Source organism: Papio anubis, unplaced genomic scaffold (assembly GCF_008728515.1).
Source record: "Papio anubis isolate 15944 unplaced genomic scaffold, Panubis1.0 scaffold13, whole genome shotgun sequence".
NCBI lineage: Eukaryota > Metazoa > Chordata > Mammalia > Primates > Cercopithecidae > Papio > Papio anubis.
In genome coordinates, this window is record NW_022161247.1 from 12,805 (window position 1) to 37,654 (window position 24,850).

Below are 24,850 nucleotides of genomic sequence, written 5' to 3' on the forward strand. Positions count from 1 at the left end.
TGGGCTGATTGCTTGAGCCTGGGAGTATAAGACCAGCCTGTGCAACATAGTGAAAACCTATCTCTACAAAGAATACAAAGAATTAGCTGGGCATGGTGGCATGTGCCTATAGTCCCAGATACTTGGGAGGCTGAGGTGGGAGGATCGATTGAGCTCAGTAGGTAGAGGCTGCAGTCAGTTGTGATTGTACCACTGCACTCCAGCCTGGGTGACAGAAGCAGACTCTGTCTCAAAAAAATAAAAAGACATAACCAGAAAAGAGAGAAGCAAGTTAAGAGTGGCAATGATAAAAGGTACTCATAGAAGAGCTAGCATTAGAAGTCAAACAATTTGTACCTGCCTCAGGTGAACAGAAAAGAAAAAAAGTCTTGTCCCTGGGGAAACACTGCTAGAAGAAGATGATGCAACAGGATATAGCTGCACTTTAAAAATTAAAAATTTCCATGATTTATTTGACGCATAAATAAAAATTTGAAATATATATAATAAAAAGTGCTTCATATCACACATTCTGGATATTAATCTTGTGACATAGATGTAAATATATACTTTTTCTTTTTAAAACATTCAATCACACTACACATACTGATTTATTGTTTGTCATACCCACCTCAACCATAGATTCTGAAAAATGCATAAGATTTGTAAATACACAGCAAAATCACTATTTTGAAGTTTTTTAGTAGCCCATTGTATGAAGGTAACAGTTTATTTATCTGGTCTCTTATTTTCTTTTGTTTTGTGTTTCCTCCCTTCTTCCCCGTTTTGCTATTACACAACAATCCTGAAATAATCTCTTTGTTGTGAGGAAGTTCTGTCCCATTCCTTCCCTAAACACTTCTTGTTTCAGATGATAATATCAAGCAGCTGGTCAAGGCCAATTTAAAAATGTTTCGCTTTAGCAATCAGAGACATCATCTTCTGTTCTGCTTTGGGTAAAATCTTAATGTGGTCATTTGTCCAGATGTGAAACCCATGAGTCTTCAGGGGTTCCAGTGATGGTTTTGCTATTTTGTTTAGTCTTGTGGCCATACATCCCCATATTGTACACAGTCCTTCAATTATAAGGTAGGGCTGGCTATTGATCATAAGCAGTAATAGTACGGGCTCTGGATCTTTTTTCCTGTTTCCCTTCTTTACCTTCTGCCCCTGCATCTGAAGATGGAATCATTTGGGGAACAATTCAACTTTTACTGTTTTAGTCTGGGATTTTCTAGCAATTTATGTCTGTTAATTAGTAAGTACTCATGCTCACTGGGCCAGATGGAACAGAAAAACTGTGTCCTTTATCATTGAATGATACAGTCATATTGTAGTTTATCTACAGTATTAGGAAGGAATAGTGGTGTAAATAATCTGAACACCATTTATATTTAGCTTTATGATGGAACCTAAGACCCGGAGAAAGAATGAAACTTGCCCAATGATGCACCATTAGCTAGAGGTGAAGCTGAAGGAGGAGCCAAGTGTTTCTGGGACTCTTCACTGTACCCGGGTAGTTCAGAACATACCGGAGGAATGTCTCTTATGCAAAGTGTTCATTTAATGTTTCAGAGTTAGGGGCAAAGTGGAGAGAATAAGCACAGGGCAGCAGATGTGGTGCACAAAGAAGGAAGGTTCTGAAAAAAATTCCAGCAATAGCAAATAAAATATTAAAATATTTTGTGGGTAAACATTTATTGACATGAAAAGATGTCTGCTATATATAAAGTGAAAAATTTAAGTAACAAGATAACATGTGGATCATGACCCCATTTTCATTGACAAATTAACCTCACATAGGTGTGTTTATCATCTGCTTATCAATCAATCATCTATCTATCATCTCTACATTTTCTATCTATCAATGATCTATCAAGTTATAATGTAAGGTGTTGCCAGGGGTTATTTGGGGGTATTAGAAACTGGGGTATTTTTATTTCCTTCTTACTGATCAGCGGTATTTTCTAATTCTTTTATAAATAACATGTATAGTCTTTTTAATAAGAAAAAATTGTTATAATTAAAGAAAAAAGGTACTTATAGATAAATTTATAGGTCTTGTTTTGAAAGCGTATCTGTATGTCACCAAGACTTATGAGGTCCGCATTTTCAAAATTCTTTTGAGTGAATAATATTTCTTTTATTGGGAACACCTTTCCCACGGGCCCTTTTGCTATCTGTGTGCCATCATGCTGTCTTTGTGGTCTTCACTATCCTTCATAGCTCCTGAGGGCAGTCTATGTCTTTCTTAACCACCTGAGGGTCAATGACTTTTTGATAATTTCCTTTTTCGCTTTGAATGAATGAATAAGAAACTTTGAATAACCTCATTTTAATATCACTGAGGCTGAATTTAATCACTGAAGGGATATCAATGAAAGGGCAAAAATTGGGGCAGTAAGTGTAATTCTTAATTTTGGGTGGTGGAGGAGGAAAGCAAGAGGCAAGATCAGTAATGTGACCCTTTCCCTTCCAGATCACATGGGAAGAGAAATAATCCCCAATCTAGCTGAGGATCACTAAATGTAGTTCTGTTTCAGATGCTTTGGGATTTATGCTGAGAATACAGAGTAGAAAATGCAATTGTGAGTTTGGTGCTTTCTGGGAGGGCTAGCAACTCTAGGTGTGCAAGAGGGAAGGGAGGGATCTAGAGAAATGGCAAAATGAAGATTCTGAGAAAAATTGTTCAAGGGACCATAAAGGAAACTTTAAAAAACTATTTGCCATGGGCCATGTGTGAGAAAAAAGTATCTCTTAGAATTCAAGGAAGTCACCAACTCACGGTTGGGTTAGATGGAAAGGGAACATAAGGAATCAGAGCGAAAGGCCTTCCTCTGCCATCAGAGGTGTGGCATGGGGCTGAGAACTAAAAAATCTGAAATACCAATGTAAGCCAATGGAAGGAAGGGTGAGCTCCTACCTTCCTGCAATCTATTCCCTGAATAGCAAATATTGTTGCTACCAGTACCATCTGAGAAGCCTGCGTGACATCTAAAACAAAATTGAATCCCCTTCCCTTGGCATCCCTGAAAGGCTTTGTGTGATGTGTTCCCACCCCACCTCCTGTCCCTTTTTGTTCCTTAAGTGTCTGCTTCATGGACCTTCTTTCTGGTTCAAGAACAGCCCAACCATCTTCCCTCCTTGGGGAATTGTGCTAGCTGTTCCCTCTGCTTGGAAACCACTGTCCTGGATCTTGGCTGGCTTGCCTCTTCCTGGTCTTTCAAGTCACAGCTGGATGTCACCCCCTCAGAGAGGATTTTCTCTATCATCCAACCTAAAATACATCACCAACTACTTTCTGTCGTATTACTCTCTTTCTTTTCAACAAAGCATTTATTATTACTTAACATTTTCTTTGTTAAATATCCTTTTAAAAAAATCTCTCTTCTTTTGCTGGAATGTAAACCTCATGAGAAAAGAGAGACACAGTCTGCTGTAATGTTTAGAATAGTCTCCAGCACTCAATAATATTGTAGAGTGAATGAACGACTATACCCCAAGAACTCCATATCTTTATATCTTTATTCCAGGAAGACTTCTGTGTCCCCTTAGGCTGATATAAGTATCTTTCTGTTTTACTTCCAGTATGCAGCTAAGTTGTAAACATCTTCAACATAGGCAAAATGTCTTTTTCATTTTGCAACCTCAGTGCTCTTCTATGTGCCAGACACTATTTACTGAGTGAATGAAGAATGAATGAATGAATATGTGCGGCAGACATGATAAATCCTTGGGTGTAGCCTCTGCAGTAGAAAATCTGGTCTTGTTGGGCAGGGAGGGAAAGGGGGAGGGGCATCCATCATGACATAAAAATTTTGTTTGAGGCCTGTCTTGGGTCACATTTAAGAGAATAAATGGGTCTGGTGTGGTGGCTCACGCCTGTAATCCCAGCACTTTGGGAGGCTGAGGCGGGCGGATCATGAGGTCAGGAGATAGAGACCATCCTGGCTAACATGGTGAAACCCTGTCTCTACTAAAAATGCAAAAAAGGCTGGTTGTGGTGGTGGGGCCTGTAGTCCCAGCTACTTGGGAGGTTGAGGCAGGAAAATGGCGTGAACCTGGAGTAGAGTTTGCAGTGAGCCGAGATGGCACCACTGCCTCCAGCTGCGTGACAGGAGAGTAAGACTCTGTTTCAAAAAAAAAAAAAAAAGAATGAAAATAAATGGCTGGGCGTGGTGGCTCACGCCTGTAATCCCAGCACTTTGGGAGGCCTAGGCAGGCAGATCACTTGACGTTGGGAGTTCGAGACCAGCCTGGGCAACATAGTGAAACCCTGTCTCTACTAAAAAATACAAGAAGAATTATCAGGTGTGAGGGTGGCACCTGTAATCTAACTACTCCAGGAGGCTGAGCAGGAGGTGAGGTCCAGGAAGCAGAGGTTGCAGTGAGCCAAGATCGCGCCACTGCACTCCAGCCTGTGTGACAGAGCGAGACTCATCTCAAAAAAAGCAAAAAGGACAGAAGCAAAAATAAGACTGAAAGGGCTATGAGATGAGATGACAAAGAGAGAAAGTAATCAAGGTAACTTCTAGGATTAGAAATCTGGAGTGTTGGTTTTAGAAGTCTCTGTGCTTAGCCTAACTCCAGTCTCTAACTTTTATTAAATATGAAGGCCATCCTCCTATTTTGCCATCTTGGAGATCTGATTAAATATAAAATTCTTGACCAAGAGAGAAAGAAAGAATATGGAACCTCAAGCTATCTCAAAAGGGATATATTTGAAATAGGAGAAGGGAGAATAATTAGAAAATATTCCACTGGGTGACACAGTATTCTCTTCTATCTCTACACTCCAGTGGATTCCTGAAGTTTTAAGATTTAGCTGTCATTGAGCATATTAATGGCCCAGGGAAGCTGGCACTTCATTTATTTTATGATAACTTTTGAATTTCACTAGGTAATTTTCACAGAATGAAATTCCTGCTATTCAATTTCTATGAAGGGTTAAGGGATTTGGAGGCTTATTAACATGGTAGAGAAGAAGATGTCCCACATTGTATGCCCTCTTCCAGATAACTGGTCCTCTTCTCTGAGACCTAAGACCATACATTTCTGATTCATCGGATATTTATTAGCAAATTATTTATTAAAATCTGTTCTATGAGACAACAGTTCCATGAGATGCTCCATGAACAAAGGATTCTCTAGAATTAGTTTGCAGACTGCCACTTACTCTCCGTGTCTTCTTGGAGATTTACAATTTACATTAGCATAGCAAAGACCCTGAGAAGACCTACAGTAAAAAAAAATCCTGCTGATTTGACTGTGCAGCTGTGTGTGTGTGCATGCACACATTACTAACACCCATGAGAAAATTGCATGGTAGAGAAAATATGGAGATTGGACTGAGACACACCTGAGTTTGAATTTACTTTTTGCTGTTCACTTCTGTGTGACTCAGAACTGATTTAATCTCCCCAAGTTCCTCTTTCTTTTTGAAAATTGGGTATAATACTTTGCCCAATAACTTTGTTGTGATTATTAAATGAGATCACGCATATTTTAGTGTCTGACTTAGAGAACTGAATGTAAGTACTTAATAGTACTGTCGACCAGCATGTGAACAATTGTATATACGATATCATGGTAAGTATGTGTGAGATACAAAACAGATTAAAATACTATACCTTACACCAAAGATATTCACTATGTATCAGGTATTTACAAAATATTTATAGATCTGTGGGCCCACCTTGTGCCAGGCACCTGGGATGCAACCTTGCAGAGCCCCATGGAGCTCGTTGGCTTGCTCTGGGTGGTATTTGTGTTTACATGGCCTATTTCTTGCTATAACTTGTTCCGTAGCCTCATGCCTAGGGGCCATCATCTTGACATTAAGAAATAACTTTTTGTTTCCCATATTCTCTCTTCAGGTGTAAGTTCCTGAGGGAGATATTGTGTTGCTGGATTGTCTCTCTCCAAGTACTTTTATGCAAGCTGAATGCATAAAAATTAAGGAAGGTCTCATGGGTGACAGTCAAGTGCTTAGGAACTTGGTGGGGAGAGAAACTGAATGGCAGTGTGGACACAGCTTATAGAGCGTCAAGGAAACTATAAAGTAAACATTACACTTCGGCTTCCTCTTCCATCAGGGAAAGAGAGAGGCGCCCTTCCTAAATTTTGGAGAGAGCATTTATAATGATAGTCTTAAAGGATAATGTTTAGGAATGCTTAGTTACTGTTTGAAAAATGATTTCAGGATATAAGGATGGCGAGTATTATGAAAAGAATTGTTAAGTGTACTTCCTTGTACATTTTCCTCAGATGTGTTTGAATGCTTCTATTTGCATTTATGTGGAGAGTAATGACAAATGTTGAAAATCATCGATAAAATACTTGAGAAGATTTTCAAGTTTTTTGAATGGTTTGAAAGATGGAAAATGTATTTTTATTTTTTTGTGAAACCTCTTTAGCTTCTTTATGCGTATGTTTAAAAAACAGGGGTGTTTTATGAATCATTTGGAATAGAGAGAATGCTTTCCTGAGCCCCAGGCGTGCAGCAGTCAGTAGCTCCTATCTGCAGCACAATCTTTGAAGGCAAAAAGTTTTTGCTCAGAAGACTTAAGGGGCCTTACAGGTAAAAGAAAGAAAATGTCAGCTCTGTGACTGCAGAGGGACAATTTCCTATCCTGAGAAGTGACCTTGAAATGCCATTCAAAGAGCCTATGAGGGATGCATGGCTCATTTTGGCTGGAGAACATGTGTGCTTGGAAATGAACTGCACTCTTGGGTTGAGCCTGCTTTCTAGTAGGGAGACACTAATGTATTTTAATAGTATTGCCCACACAAGGGTTAGTTGGTAAAAAAGAACAGCTGTTGCTAAGCTGCTTTTCAGTCTTTTTTAAAAAAATTTCAACTTTGTTTTAGATACAGGAGTACATGTGCAGGTTCATTACATGAGGATAATGAGTGATGCTGAGGTTTGGAGTACAGATCCTGTCACCCAGGTAGCAAGCACAGTACTCAATACATAGATTTTTTTTTTTTTTTTTTTTTGACAGAGTCTTGCTTTGTTGCCCAGGCTGGAATGCAGTGGTACGATCTCAGCTCACTGCAACCTCCACCTCCTGGGTTCAAGAAATTCTCCTGCCTCAGCCTCCTGAGTAGCTGGGATTACAGGTGTGAACCACCGCACCCAGCTAATTTTTATATTTTTAGTAGAGATGGGGTTTTACCATGTTGGCCAGGCTGGTCTCGAACTCCTGACCTCAGTGATCCACCCGCCTCAGCCTCCCAAAGTGCTGGGATTACAGGTGTGAGCCACTGTGCCCGGGTCAATATGTAGTTTTTAACCCACTCCTCACTCCCTCCACCCTCCAGTAGTCCACAGTGTCTGTTGTCTCGTATTGATGTCAAAGTGTGCTCCATGTTTAGCTCTCACTTACAAGTGAGAAATGCAGTAGTTGATTTTCTGTTCCTGTGTTAATTTGTTTAGGATTATGACCTCCAACTCCATCTACATTGCTTCAAAGGACATGATTTCAATCTTTTTTCCTGCAAAATGATGTTTCCTTTTGAGGCATGGAGAAAGACTGTGGTTGAACCAAGTGAGAGTGAGATGGGGAATCAGATCATCTGCTTTTAAAAATGGACATTTATTGAGGCGTCACTCTAAGCCAGGAACAGTGCTAAATGCTTTAAATTCATTTTCCCTCTTAATTTATATTGTAACTCTATGACAGATTACTTCTGTTTATAGATGATCTCCAATTTACTGAGGGTTAGAGAGGTAAAGTGAATTATTGAACGTCACAAAGCTAGTAAGAAATGGAACTGGAGTTTGAACCCAGGTCTGTTTGTATTGAAACCCTGTTCTCCTTTTAATAGACTGCATTTCGCAATGCCAACATAGCAATTACTACCACCATTAACCGCCATTACCACCACAAGCAACAACTAATATTGATTAAGCTCTTACTGTGTGCCAGATGTTGTGCTGAATTATCTCACTTAATCCCCACAACTAGACTTTGAGATATTATTCTGTTAGAGTCTCCATTTAGGGATGCAAAAACTGAGGCACAGAGAGGGTGAGTAACTCGACCCAAGTCACACACCTAGCAAGTGGTGAAAGCAAGTTTGGAGCCTAGGTGGAGAGACTCTTGGCCCTGTCCTCAGTCACTACATTACTTCTTGGTTAAGAATTTCAGTGTGTCAATGAACTCTGTAGACACAGCCTGAAGAGGAAAAGTTGGGGACATCTGTTTGTTTTCTAGGGCTGCCATAATAAAGTCCCACAGACTGCATGGCTTAAACAACAGAAATTCGTCTCTCAATTCTGGAGCCTGGATGTCTAAGATCAAAATGTTGGCAGGGTTGGTTTGTTCTGAGGGCTGTGAGGGCCTTCCTCCTTGACTTGTAGATGACCACCTTCACATTCACATGACATTCACTTTGTCTATGTCTCTTCAAATGTCCTCTCTTTATAAAAACACAGGGTAGACTAACTCTGAATTACTGCAGTTATCATTCACACACTCATTCATTTATGTATTCATCAAGTTTTAAAAGAGTGCCTTCACTATTCTGGATTCTGTGGTATCAGTTGGGAGCAAGTGAAATCAAAGTCATTGTTTTTGTCCTCAAGGCAAGCATATATGTTAAACCTTTGCAAATTCCAAGGAGAAAATTCACTATTGTGAATCTGTAGCGCCCTCAAACCGCTATGGCAATATCCCTGGATATGCAGAAAAGTCACTGGGGGCATGAATAAATAAAACCATTTTAGTACTCAATTTGTATTAATTATCTGATGCCCATGGAGGCAATTCTTGAGAAAAAATTTAAGACCTAGAACAAGACACATTTTGAGCTGAGGGAATGGTGGTTCTATGCTTTCCAGGGAGTGGTACTCTCAGGAGATTAGGGCTGTGTGCATCCTCATCTCCTCCATGTTTCTGTCCCTGCACCTGCTGCTCCTCTCATCCTTGGCATGTCTCAAGATCAAGGAAGACATCTCAGAGTTAAAAAAAAAAAAGTTCAACAGTCTTTCTTCCCAGATACAGCTCTAAAGGCTCCCCCAAAATCCTTAAGAGGGCTTTGGATCACTTTAGCTGTCACTAGAGGGCTCAGAATGAACCTTGACTGCCAGGAGCTACCCTCTAGATATGATGGCAAGAGACAGATAAGCTATTGTTATTAGACAGCAAAAGGATGTAGAGGCTGTCTGAAGACATGAATGGTCCTGAGATGCCACAGGGAACACCTAGGAAAGGGCATTAGGAGAAGTGAGGGTTGTGGAGAATGACCCGTGGGGTCATTCTGTTGATGGGAAATGACTCTTCTCCCCAATATTGGAGAGTGTTGGACTCTTCATGGAACTCACTAGGGATTAGGACAAGAGACATATAAACTCCAGATGGGGGCTTAAGCCAATCAGAGCACCAGTTGTAAAGTCCCTAAACAGTAACCCAACATGTAGTTTTTCTTAAGCACACGCACTCAATCTTTTGAAACAGGGATCTTGTCACACAGCAGCATGCTTCTGGATACCTCTCCATCCCCAGCCGAGTTTCTCCCCAGCACCACTTTGCTTTCGTTTATGTTTAAATAACTACCAGCTAGTGGAGCCAAAGATCCACACACAAACCCTCGAAGGAAAATGACATGTTTTTTTTTTCTTCCTGAGCTAGGATAGACAATAAGAACTAACAAAAGGTGAAAGATTTTTGCGTGTGAAAATGAAGGTTTTGGTTAAGTGTATCTATTAAATACAAAGAGGATGCTCTGCTTGAAACATTGTGGTCTATTTTTACTTAATAAATTAACCCACCTATTTTGGTCTTTTAAAAATAAACATCAATGACAAAGCTAGGTTTCATTTGTAATTTCTTTGGAAGGCAATTGAAAATTATAGAAGTAGAATTTAATCTCTCCCTTTAGGGAATTGTCTGAGTGACAGCAGTTTAGGAGTAGGGTGTGGTGTGGGCTTCCAGGAAAGAGTAGCATATTTGTCTTCTCTTTGTTCACAGGCTGCTCTCTCAAGAGAAGTGGCTAACACTTTGTTTGCTTAGGAGGAGTAGTTGTCCACAGACATAGTTTCTAGGGAAGTGCTCAAACCTGTAATTTTTCAGTTTGTCAAAACTCCATTTCAGCAGGAAGGATGAGGGTCTCCATTTTGCCCATCCCATGACTGAATTTGGATGGGATTGCACTCATTGGGAAGTCAGATTCTTCCTCTGCCATTTATCCTAGTGTGGCCTAGTTTGACGTCAGGGAGGATGGTTTACAGAGCTCAGGAGCTGCCTTGCTGGGACACAGCTTGAACCCAGACACTTCTGAGCCTTCCTCTTGAGCTGACTGAGTGCTTAAATGCTGGGTAGGTGGGCTGGTTATTTTTGTGCTGCTGTGCACTTGCAAGGCATAATTGCTCTCCATTTTGATACCTCTATACACAATGGCAGGTTTTTGTTAGCTTGGATTCCACTTTCTTTGGAACCTACCCTTGATTCTTTCAGTTTGGGGTTGGTGCCCCTTTTAGGTATTCCCAGAGTGTCCCGTACTTCCCCTAGCACTATATTTATTCCACTTTGTGCCTGGTTTTTTAAGTTGAAATCACCCTGTTTGTTGTTGTTGTTGTTGTTGTTTGTAGTTTACTGCAGTTTTATTTGTTGTGTGTGTGTGTGTTTACTTTAAGTTCTGGGATACATGTGCAGAACATGTAGATTTGTTACATAGGTATACATGTACCATGGTGGTTTGCTGCACCTATCAACCCATCATCTAGGTTTTAAGCCTCACATGCATTAAATATTTGTCTGAATACTCTCCCTCCTGTTGCTCCCTACCTCTCAACAGGCTCTGGTGTGTGATGTTCCCCTCCCTGTGTCCATGTGTTCTTGTCGTTCAACACTCACTTACGAGTGAGAACATGCAGTGTTTGGTTTTCTGTTCCTGTGTTAGTTGGCTGAGAATGATGGCTTCCAGCTTCATCCATGTCCCTGCAAAGGACATCGTTGTTTCCTGACTTTTTAATAATCACCATTCTAACTGGTGTGAGATGGTATCTCATTGTAGTTTTGCTTTGCATTTCTCTAACGACCAGTGATGATGAGCTTTTTTCCTGTTTGTTGGCCACATATATGTCTTCCTTTGAGAAGTGTCTATTCATATCCTTTGCCCACTTTTTGATGGGATTGTTTGTTTTTTTCTTGTAAATTTATTTAAGTTCCTTGTAGATTCTGGATATTAGACCTTTGTCAGATGGGTAGATTACAAAAATGTTCTCCCATTCTGTAGGTTGCCTGTTCACCTTGTGGGTGGTAAGTTGTATTTGATACACTGGTTCCAATGGGATATCTTTATGAGTCGGCCTTCATCAAGGATTTGGAATCCTTGAGTGCACAAATGTGTCCTTCTAATATTTAAATCAAGTCAGGCACAGGGACTGGAATAATGAGGGTTTTTTTTGGCTGAATCACACTGATTTTTAAGTATGATGAGTAATTGAACTCATCCAGATATATATTTTATTAAACAAGTCTTTATTAGTGATTGCCATGTTTGTGCTCAGGACTGAGGATTAAGAGGTGGATATTTATTCAAACGAAATAAGGGATTGTGAGGGTAAAAATGAGAGCTCTCTTTTAAACTCATCTCTCCCTCAAGTTGTACTCCTTTAAAATAACTTACTTTTAGTAATTTAGAGCAGAGGTTGGCAAACTACAACCCGAGGACCAAATCCATTTTTGTAAATAAAGTCTTATTGGAACACAGTTATACCCTTTTGTTTACATATGAACTCTATGGTTGCTTTCATACTATAACCACAGAATCAAGTAGTTGTGATAGCTACTGTATGGCCCACAAAGCTGAAAATATTTACTATCTAGCCCTTTGCAGGACAAGGCGGGCTTACCACTGATTTAGTGAATATATTACCAAAACTTTTTTGTGTGTAGTTTATATATGCACATATGGTAATGTTTTGGCTTGTGTATTTTTACTTAAATGAGATCACATTGTATGTATTTTTTTGTAATTTGTCCCTTTTTTTCCTAGTTGCTTAAATAGCTGTCTGTCTGTCTCCCAAACATAGGAAATAGAGAACCTGTTCATGCTTCCACTTTAGCTCTTACTTAGCATGGTGTCTGGTGCATTGTGGGTGCTCCATAAATATTTGTCTGTCTCACAGGTGTGTACCACCTGTTAAGTAGATTGAGGTGGAAGACAGGTTGACAACTATTCATTCTTGGGAGCACAGTGATTTTCAATTGGCCTAGTAAGTTCTTTGTTGAAGTGTAAATGAATACAGGTAGCCCGTCTTCATTTGATAATTTTTTATTTCATGGTTTGAGTACAACAATTATACTAGTCCAGTGCCCATGGCATTGCAACATGTAGCTATACTGCTCATAAATGTATCTCTTTTATTAATATTTTGTAACTTACATTTTTGCTGAGGAATATTCTCCACTAGACAGTATGAATCATGTATTTATAGGGATCTTTATTTTCAGTAAAGGTGGGGGAGGGCTGCTTTTTTAAATCAAATGTGTGTGTGTGTGTGTGTGTGTGTGTGTATGTGTTTGTGTATGTGTATATATTTTCCCCATAATTTTGGCACATCCGCTTCCTTGGATATTGAGAAGATGGTCTCGGGGGCTTTATTTTATTTCAATGGCTTTCTTTTCTTTTTGTATTCTTTCCCCTCGTGCCTCAAACCCTCTTCATCTCACCTTGGCAAAACATGAGGTGCAATTAGAGTAGACGTGTTGCCAGGGTGAGGTGAGGTATGTGGGCACCTGAAAGCCTACCTGCTGAAGCCTCAAATCTCTGTGTGGGAGAAACGTGTACATTTCCCACTATCCAGCCAGCGCTTGCTGTTGATCTTCTTCTCTCTCAGGCATTTATTTGGTTTGGAGGCATGAAGTCAATCTCAGGAGGCAAACTGGCTCTGGGCAAAATCTTCCTTAGCATCTGGGAGTCTTGAGTGGGACTGTGGCTGCCTGGTGAAGCCTGCTTCCTCCTTTTTGTTTCTTTGTGTTTGTCTTTGTTATCCCTCCCATAGTGAACACTCTTGGGTGGCCACTGCACAAAATGAATGCTTGTAGTTACAGAGATAGAGACCGATGTTAGTCTATTCTCATGCTACTAATAAAGACATACCCAAGACTGGGTAATTTATAAAGGAAAGGTTTAATTGACTCATAGTTCCACATGGCTGGGGAGGCCTCACCCTCATGGTGGAAGGCAAAAGAGGAGCAGTCACATCTTACATGGTGACAGGAAAGAGAGACTGTGCAGGGAACTACCGTGTATAAAACCATCAGATCTGGTGAGACTTATTCACCATCATGAGAACAGCACAGGAAAGACCCGCCCACATGATTCAATTGCCTCCCACTAGGTCCCTCCAATGACATGTGGGAATTATGGAAGCTACAGTTCAAGATGAGATTTGGGTGGGGACACAGCCACACCATATCAAGACCCTTTCAAGTCATCTCAAGAAAAGCTATTTATTGTGAGGGTACTGCTGAACTGGAACCCAAACTGGCAAGGTGGGAGACACAATTCTAGTGATCATTTACTTCTTCATTGCTCTCTCTCCCTCATGGGGTTAGCCTCTTTCTGCTTGTCTATGTAGTTTCTTTTTATACCCATCTTACTCTGCTGTTCTATATCTTCACATTGCCATGCCCATCATGCTTTCTCTCCCAGCCTCTTTCAATTTCTGTTTTATAAACCTAATTTTCATCTACCACACTGAGGAACACAACATATTCTCATCAGTGGCAGCGATTCTTCCCTACTGAAATCTCTGCATGTCTGTACAAATAGGTTGAGAGAACCCCTCAGGTTGTTCTGATAAATTTTTTTCATGTAGAGTACAACTCCTTATTTGAGAGTCATTGCTTCTTATTTTGACTATTTTTATCTTCTTCCATTGCAACTCATTTAATTTTTTTTCCTTGTATCTCAAACTTTAATGCACGTAACAGTGTCAACTGAAGAATCGTGAGATCTATAACTTTGGAAAGAAGATGTTATTTCTTATACAAAGTTATAGCTTACAGGGTGGCCATCCTGACAGGCTGGGAAATGTAGCTTCTGGCAGAGCTTTCAAGGGAGGGGAGGGTGAAACAGGGATCTTTGCTAAATTAGTTGACCAAGTATACATATTCAGCAGGTTATGGGAGGAGCTGTGAATATTCATGAAGGGGGGTCCTGAAGCATGCCTACTGAATAAATCTGAATGTTACATATGACCCATGTTCACTTTGGGGTGGAGACTTAACATTTAAATGCATTACAATAAGGCCCTATACATCAAAAGGTGAAGCAAGGACATGAAGGCATCCAGTAAGCATTCTCTGTAAACCAGCCAGAACAAGACTGTGGTTGATGTCTCGTATCAGGAGAAAGTTACTGAAATCAATCTCTTGTCCAAAAAAGCTGTAGTTATGGCTTGTGGAACAGGGAAGGGTGACAGTCAAGGTCTGATGGTGGGTGAGCTGCAATTGTCTCAATATTGTTTGTCTCAAGGCCAATGCTGGTTTAACTGCTGGAGGAAAATGAAAACCCTGTGACAGTTAGAACATAGCTTACTCTTTAAGTGTAGGGGTGTGTGACTTAACCATTGCCTGGCATGGCCCTAGGTGCTGTTTATAATTTGGTATCTTATTGCCACAAACAGTCTGTTCTGTCAGTCTTATAATCTCTAGTATAACATTAATGCTTGTCAGTTGTGTCTAAACAACTAAAGGGCGGGAGTATAATGAGGTGTGTCTGATTTCCCATCCTTTCGTGGCAGGGAACTCAGGGTTTACAGTTTCTCTGGGATTCCCTTGTTCAAGAAAGGGGTTCATTCAGTCAGTTGGAGCGTGTAGGATTTTTAATTTTTACCAGTCATCTGGAGATCTTGTGAAAATGCTGATACTCATTTGCTAACTCTAGGTTGGGACAGAATATTCTGTGCTTCTAGCAAGTTTGCAGTTGATTCCAATACTGCTGGTTGATGAACAACATTTCGAGTAGTGAGGCTCTAAAGCCATGGTGCTCAAACCTCAGTGTCTGTCAGCATCATTTGGAGGGTTTGTTCAAATGCAGATTGCTAAGTACAACCACAAGCATTTCTGATCTGGTAGGTCTGGAGTGGAGACCAAGAATCTGCATTTCCAACAAGTTCCCAAGAGATGCTGATACTGCTACTTTGGCGACCCCACCTGGGGAGAACCACTGCTCTAAAGCTGTGATGTTCAACCTTGGCTTCATATTAGAGCCAACAAGAGAACTTTACCAAATATGTATTCCAGCTCACCTCCCCTCAGTTTGATTTAACTGGCCTGAGGTGGAGCCTGATAACTATATATTTAAAAAGTTGATTCTAATCTGTAGCCTGGGAAAGAAAGCCTAGAGAATTTAATTGGTCCAGTTGACCCTTTTTCTTAACCAGTCCATAAATTGACTGCCCAAGATCAAGTTCTTGTTTGTGTTCTAAACAGCTGCAGTCAGGAAGGGTTCATATGGGGTAAGTGTAGGCTCTTAGGCTAAAAAAACATCTGTGAGTGGTCTGTTTGCTGTTAACAGAAGCCATAGCAGAAAGATGGCTGATGTTCGTGGCCCACTGAAGATAATGATACCTAATTCAGGGGACTAATGTAGAGGATTCAATGTAGTTGATATGGACTTGGCATAGAGTAGACATTTAAGCACTTATAATAGCAGGGACAGCTCTAGTGATAGGAGTTACAGTGGTTGCTATTCTTTACTTAAGTCTTGGAGTCCATGGGAGATACCCTGAAGGTTACCACAGAGAGTCTTTCTGTCACTAGTAGTAAAACGAATATTCCCACTGCCCTACACCTTTAGTCTTTATGCTGACTTTATTCTGTTACTGGTCTATGAGTTTCTTGGTTCTAGGGGCCACATCTCACTTACCTCAGCATCCTGGCCATCTCAGTGCCTCCATTAGGGTCTGGCACATAGGTACACCTAACACAAAGGTGAAGGAATGAAAGACACACAGACAGTGCTAGGTAAACGTCATGTGATGAAGTTGCTGTTTGTGCAGCTGTAATTTAATCTTAGCCCCCATCTCAGCCTCAAGGAGGGGGTCTTTGGGGATTTGCTTGCATCCCTGGGGAATTGCTCAACAATTTCTACGCAGCTCCTGTTGGAATTGAGAGGTAAGCGATTTAATACAACCACCTCATTTTACAGAAAGGGATGCTGAGGTCCAGAGAGTAAAGAAACATTTATCTCTGGTGTTGAATTATATTATGAAGCATTCAGTGTTCTAATATGAGCTGGCAATATAGTTACAGGGGGCAGAAACTTGCAAATTTTGCTTTCTTTTTCATTCATACCTTGTAAGTGCTGCAAGGCAGGATAATAGTTTTTACATATGCTAGGCATTGTGCTTTGTGTGTTATTTTGTTGTCACAGTAACCTTATAAGTTGGTGCTTTTATTCACTTCAATTTATGAGTAAGTAAAGCAAAGCTAAGAGAAACTAAGATTTATCCACCATCTCACTGATAGTACGTGCCAGAGCCCAAGAAGTCTGATTGCAGAGCCCATGTTCTTCACCAATGCATGTTCTCCTTATGCTTTGAATGAGATCGTTTAGAGCACAACCTTCAAAAGAGGCTTGATGCGTGAAAAGTGGGCGAAATCCCATGTTTAGTTTCTAGTGTAGCCTGGCCTCTTCATTATACCTGGATGGACAAGGATTATAAAGCCCTTACAGGACCAAGACAAGATGGGATTCCTGACTGCCTAGGCCAGCGAGTGAACAAAGCAAGCTCCTTGCACTTGCTCTGTTCGCTCCACTCACCTTGTGATGTTGTGCTTGGAAAATGGTAGCAGTGGAAAGAAGGGGCTTGGTGACTTCTTATAATTTTGAAGCTCATAAAATATTTGTAAATATATTTTCTCTTTCCTCAGAGTCAGACTTGAAACATTTCTCAATGGCCTGAATCACAACATGGTGCCGGTGGTATTTCTTGAAACAAATCGTGTTTCTTCCAGTCCAACTTTCTTTATGTTAATTTGTCTTAATTGATGTTACACCCAGGATCCTGAGGGGCATGAGTGAAGAGGGTCAGGTTGGCTGTTACATGGTTCAATTTCAATTGCTTCTCAGAATCTCTGGCACTTCCTGTGGTCACCCAATAACAGATGAACTTTGTGGCATTTGTCTTTATAGTCCTGTGGCTTAAATTGGAATGTTGCTGGTGAGGGAAATACAGCTAGAGGGAGGACAATGAGAAGGAACACAGTGAGAAGACAAAGATTCCAAAAGTATTCTAACACACATGAGTAAGCTAGCCCTCCCTCTTCTTTATATTCATTTGGGAGTTTAAATAGATTACAAAAGGACCAAGCCTTCAAATTGGACCTGGGGCCACACAGGCTTTATCAGATTCATTTTACTCCTTTTGATTCAAGGGTAGGGAGAGGAAAATGAAGGCATTCCCTCCTCCTGTTGATTAGCTGGCTGCCAGGAGAGTGTGCAGAAAGGGTTCCCAGTCCCAGGAGCCCCAGAAAGCTGCCTTCAATAGCTTTTATGCTCTCAGTGCTTGAGGATTTGATTTATTTGACATTTGGTTGTTGAAGATGATTTATTTTCCCTGGACTGTTTTCATTATCTCAGGCACTTTAGAGGGGGAGAATTTAGAGGCTGGGAAATAGGAGGAAAGCAGTTCCTTAGGCCCTAGTCATTTAAAGTGAGGTGTACTGGGTCAGAGCATCGCCTAGGAGTTTGTTAGAAATGCAGAATTTCAGGTCCCTGCCTAGGACCACTGAGTGAGAATCTGCATTTTTGAAGATGCCCTGGTGATTCGTGTGTACATTGCAGCTTGAAAAGCACTGCTCTAGAATGTCTCCTGCTGGTCTTTGAGATGCTCAGGGAGGGCTGTAAGCTGAACTGGCCTAAGGTATGTTTTGCCAGAGTGGTATAATTTCTTAACACTTGCACCTAGCACAGAACCTGGCATGTCTTTCTTCTCTTGATCATTGCTACATCATCCATTAAGAGCACTGATAAAATTGAGTAGTTACTCTGTGCCATGCACACTTCTAAGCGCTTTACAAGGGCTACCTCATTTAATCTTCAGAATAACTCTGAAGAAAAACTGTTATTATCTCTATTTTATTGATGTGAACATGGAGATAAGAGAGATGGATCAAATCTTTTTTGGCCAACGGAATTGACATTGAAGAGCTCACCTTAGGGAGATAGCATGAGAATAATGGAAAGAGATTAGGCTTTGATGTTGGGTAGAGACTAGTTTAATTTTGATTTATTTTGCACATGAAGAAGATAATCTTCAGGGTATTACTACACGCCTCATAGGTTATTATGGGGGTAAAGTGCAATAACATATGTAGATAGTCTAGTGGAATTCCTAGAACATGGTGGGCACTCAATAAATGTCTTTCCTTTTCTTCTCTTTAGCTATTTCCTCCCTGTTCTTTCTCTTTCCTTCTCTTCCACTCCCGTACCCCATGGTAGTCTCCTGCTAGCTAACTCTGGTCCAACATTTATGTCCTAAGGACTGGTGCCTGGAAACCCCCAGGTGAGTGGGAATGAGGTTTTATAATTTACTTATCTTTTTAAATTTACAGCTTAGAAAGGACTGTAATACGAAGGCTTAAATCGGTTGTCAGTTGGTTAATAAGCATCTGTGCTTTAAGTACTTAGTTTAAAGAATTCCTTGGGTCCAAGTCTTTGCGTGGGAGAATTTAGATTCTGATCTGTACTGAAAGCAAGTGCCTTTAGGTGAAATATGTGAGAACATATACAGATTCAGTACCCTACCTGGAGTGTGGCTGAGTTAGAGTTCATCTCTATTAACTGCTATCTTAATAACCTAATACCATTTGAGAATGAAACAGGGTAGGGTCAAGTACACAGAGGCCAAATTGCCTGGCTGTGATTCTTGGTGTTGGTGCTAGCTGTTTGAAACTGAAGAGTTGTATATATAATCTCTGTGCCTCAATCTGCTCATATGTAACATGAGAATAATTAAACCTACTTCATAGGTTATTGTGAGGATTAAATGAGTTGATGCAGGTACAACTCTTACAACAGGCCTGGCCCATAAGAAGGGCTTATGTAGGTGGTTGTTTCCATTATACTTGACCACTCTGAGACTCCATTTTCTTACCCGTGTAACAAGGATAATCCAGTCTGCCATATGGCGTGAAGATTAAATGTGGCCACAGAAGGGGTCTAGCACAGTGCCTTATATGAGCAGGTGCTTGGCTCATGTTTGTTCTACTGAAGTAATGTGACACACAGGGTATAGATTTGAAAAGTTAGCCACGTGCTTGTGCTCTGTATTTATGTGCATGATTTGGTGGTATCAAGCTGTAGATTTTTCCGAGATCTAATTTAATTATTCATTGAACTTATTATATGAATAATAGGAGAGGTTGATGTCGTATGAGCTAAAAACTACATAATGAAGTAATTATACTAATAATAGTAATAATAATGAAACAGGCTGGGATGTTTCCAGAATTCTCCTTGGGGAGCTCACACTCCTCTCTAGGGGTGGTGGTAGGGCAGATGTTGACTGAAATGTCATTTAGATAAGGAGATGCATCCATGGCAACTAATGAGACTGCAAACAGGCTGGTAAGACTCAACTGGCAGCGGGTCAGATAATAAAACGACGGAAATGACATTCTTTAAGTGCTCTCCTGACAATCATCAGCTAAACCTGGCATCCAAAAGTGCCCCAGGTGAGAGGTGATCATAGTGGATCTATGCAGCTAATTTCTTCATACTACTGGGATGCATTATGACAACATCAACTGTAACCTTGCAAGCATTCTGAGAAGTGGGAAGGCACAGAATGACATTTTTTTAATTTCATGGATTGGCAAGGTTGTTTCCAGGAAATATTGTGGAGTGGAACTTGGTGCCTCTCTTGCTGTTCAGCCCTCTATGGTTATCTTCTCCTGGTTACCTCTCATGAGGTTTCTCTCTTTGTCTGTCTGAAGCTCTTTCTTTCGGGGTTCTTTTCTTACCTAGTTCGCAAGATGAAGAGTTTAGATGATAAATTGTATAGCTTAAGATGCTATTTCTTACTCTTGAGAGAATTTGCATGTTAAGGATTTTTTATAGACTGAAAAATTTGTATCTGGAAGAGCAGGGTTTGAGGACCCCCTGGTGCAAGTTTCCTCAATATCCATAGGAAAAGTCTGTGTTTTTGGTGCAGGAGAAAGCACTGTTTTCCTCAAAGTACATTTTATTTATCTGTAGAGCCTGCTGTAGTTTCCAGTTATTGTCTTGGCTCTGAGAAAAGCAGACTTTGCTCCACATGAGCTTCTCTCTGTCCTTGCTCTCTTGCTCCAGTAGTTCTTGCGTTTTAATTTGATTTTTCCTCTCTGCTCAGCTTAGCCTGCCAGTGGCTTGCCCAGGCTCCCGAGGCTGCACAATTGGGTCTGAAGACATAAGGGATTACCAAACTCATCTTAAATAAAGCAGTCTCAAACAATTTCTTGAGTACCTCAAACTATGTCTTGTCCCACAACATCTACATATAGCTACAGAGTCAGTTAGGTAAAAATATACTTAATGGCTGGGTGCAGTGGCTCATGCCTGTGATCTCAACATTTTAGAAGGCTGAGGCAGGAGGATCACTTGAGGCCAAAAGTTTGAGACCAGCCTGGTCAACATAGCCACAGCCCATCTCTACAAAAAATAGAAAAAAATCTAGCTGGGTGTAGTGGCATATACCTGTAGTCTGAGCTACTCAGGAGACTGAGATGGGAGGATCCCATGAGCCCACGAGTTTGAGTCTGCAGAGAGCCAAGATGATACCATTGCACTCCAGCTGAGGCAACAGAGCAAGACCCCATCTCTCTGTTTCTCCACATGTACTCTCTCTCTCTCTCCATCGTAGGTATTTGCCATTTTTAGTCAAATGCAAGTTTGTGCCTTGGGTTTCTCATTGTACATTTGTATGATTACACTTTAGAGTTGGAAGTAAGTTAGGCCCATGGCTCCCAAACCTAGTCCTCTGGCCTTACTCCAGCCCCACCGAACCCTACTCTTTGGTGGTTAGAGCGCAGGAATCACAGGAACAACACAACATCATCAACAACAAAAACTCTGTACATGATACTTATGCAGCCATCCAGCCTCTAGTCCAAGCACCAGCACTTGGGAACTAGTTCAACACTTTTAAATTGATCACTGTTGAAACTTAAGCCCGAGAAACTTGGCCAGCATCACAGGGCAAGGCTGCAAGCAAATTGCATACACATCTGGCTTCATGATTCCCTTAAGCCTTCTCTTTGAAGGGACCATTTAAGGAGTGTTGATAGATGGACTGTGCTTTTAACATGTTTTTTCTTTAAGCAGTTGAGTAGCAGCTTTCCCGGCAATTGCCTCATCCTGTTTCATCAACAATGGCTTTTAGTTTTATAGTGCCCTATTGGGCCTACTTTTTATTTAAAGGGCTTCTATTATGGTTAAAAAAGTACTTTACTTTTGCTTAATTTCCAAATCCAGTGTGCATAATTTATTGACTCAATGGTGCACTCAGATATTTTTTCTTATTTTTGCACTCATCATTTTTTGAAATTGTGCCGTGTAAATTTATTAAGAGCAGAAGCTGGAATGCTAATTGTCTGACTGGAAAAAAATAAAAGGACCTATATATTATTAAACCATTCAAGTGGTAAATGGCATTGCCCCCCAAAAGTTCTAATCACTGTTTGTAGTCATCAGATTTAAACTGTAAATGAAACATTGTCAGTGCATTAGAAAAGCACATGCCATGTTTTGTTAACATAATCAGAAAAATGGAGTTGCCACAAACCCTTTTCCCATCTGCCAGTCATTGTATTAAATGCTTCTGCAATTTTATTAGAATTCTCTGTCCCTGCAGATGCCAGTCATCTGTGAAATTGAAATTGCAAACAGAAATATTATATTTTCATCCACAGTGGAAACTGAGGAAGTCCATTTATTTGACAGGTAAAGAAATGGTATGACCTTGTCAACCAGGTCATCTGTGTTTAGCCGTGAAGGCAGTTTTGAGCTCCACTCTTGAAAGGGAGGAAGGAAGGTGGCTCTGCCTTTCCGTTGGCTTTCTCTGGCAATCTGATCAACAAGTGTCCTCTATGGTTCACAGATGGAGAGCTTTTGCGTTTTTCTGAATGCAACCTATTTTTCTTTTTCTCACTTTCTTGGAGTGAATTGAGGTTGTGCTGGAGAGGCTTTAGTTCTTGAGAGGGGAAGAGATTTTAACAAGATGTGGGCTCTAAAATTTCAGAGTTTTCTAGTGGGTAGGGAGGATCAATGGCAGTGATGAATAGTTCTTGCTGAGCTGTAGTCACCCTAGCTGTGCCAGAAGCGTAGGTCAAGAACGATGGTTGAATTGTCTTTGATTGAAACACTTTTTCCTCTTTTCTTCCCCTGAGTATTTCCTGGTCATTCTTTTGGTTTGGCTTAAATGTCACTTTCTCTTAGAAGATTTCCTCAGTCAGCCTCATCCATTCACTCAAGACCAGGTTATTTGCACCTGCTTTGAGCTACTATTATTACCCTTACCCATGAACTGATTTGCTTATTTAAATGTCTACCTACCTTGACACAGTGCAGGATCCCCAGATATCTTGCTCATCTGCAGGCTTAGATTGGTGCAGTCATGTTGGGGTTGGATGAGTAAAGCTTTGTTAAAAGCATAAATGACTGAATAAAAGGTACTTCCAGAAATGGTTTAGTTGAGAAGTACTGGGAAAATAGGAAGACCAGAACAAGATTAAGGAAATACAGGATGGAATTCCAAAGGATGGAATATAGAATGGGAACCAGAGAAACTATAGCAGTTACAATAACAGGCAATCTCCATAATAAGATGTTATCAACTCTGACCAAGCTTTTTAAGTAGAGGAGAAAAGTTGAGGTGGGCCTTTTGTCTTCAATTTCAACTGTAAATATTTTGTGGTTTGGAAGGAAGTGATATGGAGAGATTTTTTTTTCCCCACCTAGATATGTCGTAAAATTCTAGGCATAAACTTGAGTTGAAGAGATCTGGCCTAGAACTTTTAAAATTCAGCATAGAGCCCAACTGAGTTTAGCTACTGTGTATTTGTGCTACCATGTGCCAGACTTGTGTTGTATTTCTTGTATCTTATCTCACTGAATCCTCAAAATAATTCTATAATTATAGGTATAATTTTTATTTCCCTTTTAGAGATGTGGAAACTGAGACACAGAGAAGCTTTCTGACTTGCCCACAGTCACAGAGCTAATGAATGGTGATGCTATGGTTTGAGTCTATAACTACTGGATTCCAAAGCTCAGCACACTTCTAACCTTTATGAAAAGCTTCATCTCTACACAGACCAGACTAAGTGCTTGATAAGACAGTGTTTCATTAGCTCGAAGAAGGACTTTGGGAATATAGGCAGAACTGCTCACTAGATGAACCAGATGGCTCTCACAAGCCTGGAAATAAGGCAGCTGGGAAGGGTGGTCCCCTTCCCTCAGAGGGAGGGGCTGTTGCTCGAGTCCACACAAGCTGTCCAGGTGCTATCAGCTGATGTTTCTAACACTCACGGTTGTGCAACTCCCCTGAGCAATTGGTGCCTAAGCTCTTACCATTTTTCTAGACTTAGAAGGCTGCCTACATGAAAACCCTACAAAAAGGTAAAGCAGCAGGGAATGGGGGGTCTTCCTGGAGCAGAGCTGATGATGTGTCCAGCTGTGCCTGATCCTAGCACATCTGTGGGCTGCTGAGAGGATGGGACCAGGCACAGCATCCTGCTGCTGACTGTTCTTCCTGAGAGTTTCAGCTTGCACTGTGGGAGAGTTATGTGGTCTTTGTTCATTCTCCTTGCTTGCCAAGACCAGATGAAAGGGGAAAGCATCCTTCAGACTTGGGGGAACAAAATAAAAGCAATAAAACAGATAACTGAATGCTACTGGCCCTCCTTCCCTTTTTGGGAATTTCTATGCATGATGGCCTTCGGTGTTTGCTCCTGACAGCCACTTCCATTATTCCATCCATGTGATCATCATTATCTTATTATTTATTTAATTTTTATTGAGGACTTTTAACATGTGCCATGCTATGAACTGATTGCCTTGTTACAGTGTCATTTTTTCTTCACAATACTGCTTTGATTTAGGAAATATATTCTCTATTTACAGATGAAAAAGTCCCATAGTATAGACAGGCTTAGGAGCTTGCCTAAGATCACATACTAGTAAGTTGTAGAACTGGATGGCCATGTAGGTCCATTAGACTCCAGAGTCCAGCTCTAAAATTAGTCGCTCTATACAATGCTGAAGGACTGGCTAGGCTACATTAATGAGCATTGTCTTTGAAATCATCTCTCTGGTTCAACTTTGAGATGCACACCGGCCATGATATGCATTGATGCGGGCAGTTGGGCAGCCAGTTTTTGCTGCCAGGACTGCTCTGTGTCTATGACTACCTATTCATCAACAAAGTTGGGAAGGGGAACATCACACACCGGGGCCTATCATGGGGAGGGGAGAGAGGGGAGGGATTGCATTGGGAGTTATACCTGATGTAAATGACGAGTTGATGGGTGCTGACGAGTTGATGGCTGCAGTACACCAACATAGCACAAGTATACATATGTAACAAACCTGCATGTTATGCACATGTACCCTAGAACTCAAAGTATAATAAAAAAAAAAAAAAAAAAACCAAAAAAACAAAGTCTATGCACAGCTGAAGGACCCCAGAGGCAAATCTACTTAGGAGCCAGTATTTCTCCAAGGGATATAAAAGCAGCACAAGCTCAGTCTGGTCTTCTTTGTAGATCTAGCTGGATACTGAGCGTCACCAATGATTTCATACCTTAGGCTATAAGCTTGATGCCTTACAAAGCCTCTCTGGCAAAAAATCTCCAGGAGGCACCTGCTATTT

The 24,850-nt window shown here is 40.7% G+C and overlaps 1 long non-coding RNA gene across 1 annotated transcript; it reads left to right on the top strand.

Moving 5' to 3' along the window:
• The first annotated feature begins 11,157 nt into the window (after positions 1-11,157).
• LOC110741200 lies at positions 11,158-23,868 on the top strand. The gene is made up of 3 exons (XR_002517010.2): positions 11,158-17,863; positions 18,385-19,676; positions 23,144-23,868. It is a non-coding gene; the product is annotated as an uncharacterized LOC110741200 (long non-coding RNA).
• Positions 23,869-24,850: the final 982 nt, after the last annotated feature.